Source organism: Belonocnema kinseyi, chromosome 7 (genome assembly GCF_010883055.1).
Source record: "Belonocnema kinseyi isolate 2016_QV_RU_SX_M_011 chromosome 7, B_treatae_v1, whole genome shotgun sequence".
NCBI classification, from domain to species: domain Eukaryota; kingdom Metazoa; phylum Arthropoda; class Insecta; order Hymenoptera; family Cynipidae; genus Belonocnema; species Belonocnema kinseyi.
This window is the reverse complement of record NC_046663.1, coordinates 53247677-53252062: the sequence shown is the minus strand read 5'-3', so window position 1 is coordinate 53252062 and position 4386 is coordinate 53247677.

Genomic DNA, 4386 nt, shown 5'->3' with positions numbered 1-4386 from the left:
TCAAAAGCCAATCACTTTTGTTGGTTAACAACACACTGCCGACAAAATTCAAAATAAAAAATATTACACTATTCTTCTTCAGTAAAGTCTAAGCTATACGCGCAATCCAACAGTAATAATAAAAAAACCAAATAAAAAACACCGCTGATGCATGTTACCAAATCCTGCTCGGCTGCCTTCAGCCAAAAAACCAAAATAAAAAAGCAAAAAGAAATTCAGCGAAAAAACAAAACAATTACGAATAAGTAAAACACTTTCCCAAAAAAGTTGTTCATATCCTTATCTCCAAGGTAAAATTAAACAACATTTAAAAACTACCCCTATCACATTTAACGAACCAAGTCTCAACCTCCATCAGCTAAAAGCGCCAAAACAAACTTAAACTAAAAATGACTACCCAAAACAACTTTCACATCATCTAGTTAATAAATCTATCTCCACAGTATTATTCCATATCAGCTATGAAACTCTCTTATTTCATAGGAATCTAGTCTCACCTTTCATCAATTAATATGTTAAAAAATACTTGACATTAAAAATAATCACAACCGGAACATTTCCAGGTCCATTAAGCTAGCACCTCCACAATCAAATTTTGGGATTTTTCATAGCTCAGAATTTTGGTATTTTCAGGGCTTTTTTTAGTCGTCAACTAAAATTTTTGGACTTCTTTACTTTTTTCAGTACATCAAGTTTCGTTTGAAGGTGCCAGCTTACATTAACCCAGCACCTCTACTTCTTAAAATCACTAAATAATAAAAATTCAATTACACCAGAATTTTCGGCTTTTTTAGGCTCTTGAAATCCGCAAAAAAATCCCAAACCAACCCTTAATTTCCAAAACCAACCCCTTGAAAAAGTTGGAAATATTCAGTAATTTAATCTCGGGAAATTTTTGGGCTTTTTTGGGCACCCAGAAAACACCCACTTCGATTTTTGAGCTCCAACCCTCACAGTAAAAAATTAACCTCTTTGTAACACGTAGATATGAAATTGTCAAAAAATAACTTTTTTAGAATTTTACAACGTCAATAGAGTCTCTGATTTTTGGACTCCTCGAAAATACCCGCTACGATTTTTCGACTTCCACCCTTAACGTCAAAAATGAACCCCTCTCTGCCACGTAGATACAACTTTGTCAAAAAATAACTATTTTTAGAATTTTACAATGGCAATAGATTCTCTGATTTTTGGGCTTCTCGAAAATACTACTACGATTTTTGGGCTTCAACCCTTAAAGTAAATAATAAACCCTTCTCTTCCACGTCGATAAAACTCTGTCCAAAAATAACTTCTTTTAGAATTTTACAAGTCAATAGTCTCTGACTTTTGGGCTACTAGAAAATACCCGCTACGATTTTTGGGCTTCAACCCTTAACGTCAATAATCAATTCCTCTCTACCGCGTAGATTACTGCACCCGATAATGCTGTGTATTTTTTTTTATTTATTACTGGTTATTCATATTTTAATAGTGTCCTATATAACAATGTTCGTATGTGTTACAGTAACCCAATAAATAACAGTTACCATTTTTTGGATTTATTGTTGACATTTAATTACAAAAATGAGAATTTTTCAAACAATAAAATTGCGCCAATCGTATGAAACTTAGACAGATATATCCCCAGCACAGAAATACATTACCAATCAAAAAATCTGTTCGCCGGGCGCGTACATTCTCACGGGGCGCTCTGCGCGCGGTTTGCAATTTTAGTTCATTTTTTTCGTATCTTGCATAGGTTGACCGCAAAATAGATTTTGTTATTTTTGATAATTTTTTGTACGATCTAAATTTGAATTTTAAACTTTTCGTCAAAATTAAAAAGGTTGTTATGATAATCTTTTAAAGCTTTCGAAAATGAAAGTTTTTCTTCTTGTGACTTTTTTTCATATCATACCTTTTTTGGCTTAAAATGTTTATATTAGTTTTTTTTTGAATTTAAAAAATTCTATAATTCTGATAATTTTATTTTTATCGAAAAAAGTCATAGGAATACATTGTTCGAATTTCCGAGTATTATAAAAAACTGTACATAGATTTTTTAATCTTGAAAGAAATGGTCAACAACTTTTTGAATTTTCATTCAAAATAGCTGTTTTGCTAACTTTTTCATTCTTTTTAGGCCTTAAAAAAATCTGCCAAAGCAGAATCCAATTTGTTCAATCTTTCGAAAGTAATCGTGCCTACAGAATACATACTACAGACAGACAGAAAACTTCGTAAAAATAATATTTTCCGAATCAGGGGGCCTCAAAACGTGTAAATTTAAGTAAAACCGACAGAGTGAAATGTTACATAAAAGCAATATCTTCTCATTAAGATGAGAATGTAAAATTGAACTTTTTCAATATGCTGTTTTTTAAAAAAGTTGACTGCTTTGGGTATTTTTAAGAGCCCAAAAATCAGAGACTCCATTGACAAATGAAAATTCTGAAGAAAGTTATTTTTTGACAAAGTTGTATCTACATGGTAGAGAGGAGTTGATTATTGACGTAAAGGGTTGGAGCCCCAAAAACGTAGTGGTTTTTTTCGAGGAGCCCAAAAATCAGAGACTCTTTTTGTATCGTAAAATTCTATACAAAAATTTATTTTTTGACAAAATTGTATCTACGTAGCAGAGAGGGGTTTATTTTTGACATTAAGGGTTAAAGCCCAAAAATCGTAGTGGGTATTTTCAAGGAGCCCAAAAATCAGAGAATCTATTGCCATTGTAAAATTCTAAAAAAAGTTATTTTTTGACAAAATTGTATCTACGTGGCGGAGAGGGGTTTATTTTTTACGTGAAGGGTTAGAGCCGAAAAATCGTAGTGGGTATTTTCGAGGAGATGATAAAAGCCCAACAAATTTCCGTGATTGAATTACTGAAAATTTTCAATTTTTTTAAGGGGGTTGATTTTGGAAGTTAAGGGTTAGTTTAGGAATTTTTTTTTGTAGACTTCAAAAGCCCAAAAACAGTTTAAAATTCCGGCGTAATTGAATTTATATTATTTATTGATTTTAGGAAGTGGGGGTACTGGGTTAATGTGAGCTGACACCTCTAAAAGAAAATTGATTTTTTTAAAAAAGTAAAGAAGCTCAAGAATTTTAATTGACGCCTAAAAACCCCCAAAAAGGATCAAAATTCTGAACTATAAAAAAAGCCAAAATTCGATGGTGGAGGTGCTAGCTTAATGGACCTGGAAATGTTCCTGTTGTGATTATTTTTTATTTCAAGTATTTTTTACCGTTTTAATTGATGAAAGGTGAGACTAGGTTCCTATGAGATAAGAGAGTTTCATAGCAGATAAGGAATATTACAGTGGAGATAGATTTATTAACTAGATGATTTAAAAGTTGTTTTGGGTCGTTATTTTTAATTTGAGTTTATTTTTGCGGTTTTAGCTGATGGAGGTTAAAACTTGGTTCCTTAAATGTGATAGGGGTAGTTTTTAAATATTGTTTAATTTTACCTTGGATATGAGGATGTAAACAACTTTTTTGGCAAAGTGTTTGTTTCACATAGTATTAATTGTAGCTTTTATGGATTTTTTTCGCTGAAGGCAGCCGAGCAGGATTTGTTTACATGCATCAGCGGTGTTTTTATTCGGTTTTTTGTGGGATTGCGGGTATAGTTTAAAGTTTTTTGAAGAAGAATAGTATAATATTTTTTATTTTGACTTTTTTTGTGTTTGGTGAACATAAAATTAGGTCAGACCTGCGGTATATGTTTTTTCGCACTTATCGCACACTTTTATTTTAGCTATTCTTTCCATATTTTTTAGGGGTTCAGGATGATTGTTTGAAATCATTTGTAAGTGTTTTGGGAAGACCAAAAATAGCATGAAATTCGGATATTCTTAAATTTTGTCAGGGTGTGTAAGTTATATTTTGGTAATTTTGGGGAGGCAGGGGTTGTTCTTGAAAAATATTTTTTTGCACATTTTGATAGCCCAACATGGGCTAAAATTCTGGCGCTGTTGATTTTTTTAATTAGCTCTAGTGGAAGTGTTGGCGGACAGCACCTCCAACCGAAATTCGTTTATTCGGAAAAAAATAAGAGAGCCCAAAAATCGGTATTGGTGCCCAAGAAAAACCCAAAAAGCCCAAAATTCTGATATACTTACATTTTGTTTAGGTGCATATTTAATTTTAAGGGTAGTTTTTAGATGAAAGGGGTTGTTTTATCAAATTTAATTTCTGCATTTTTGAAGAGCTCCAAAAAATGCCAAAATTCTGGCGCTGTTGATTTTTTCAATTTTTCAAATTTTCTGTACTGGAGGTGCTAGCGGTCAGCACCTCCACTTAAAAGTCCGGCTTTTTTAGAAAAATAAGAGAGCCAAAAAATCGTAATTGGTACCCAAGAAGAGCGAAAAAAGCCAAAAATTCTGAAATGCTTACATTTAG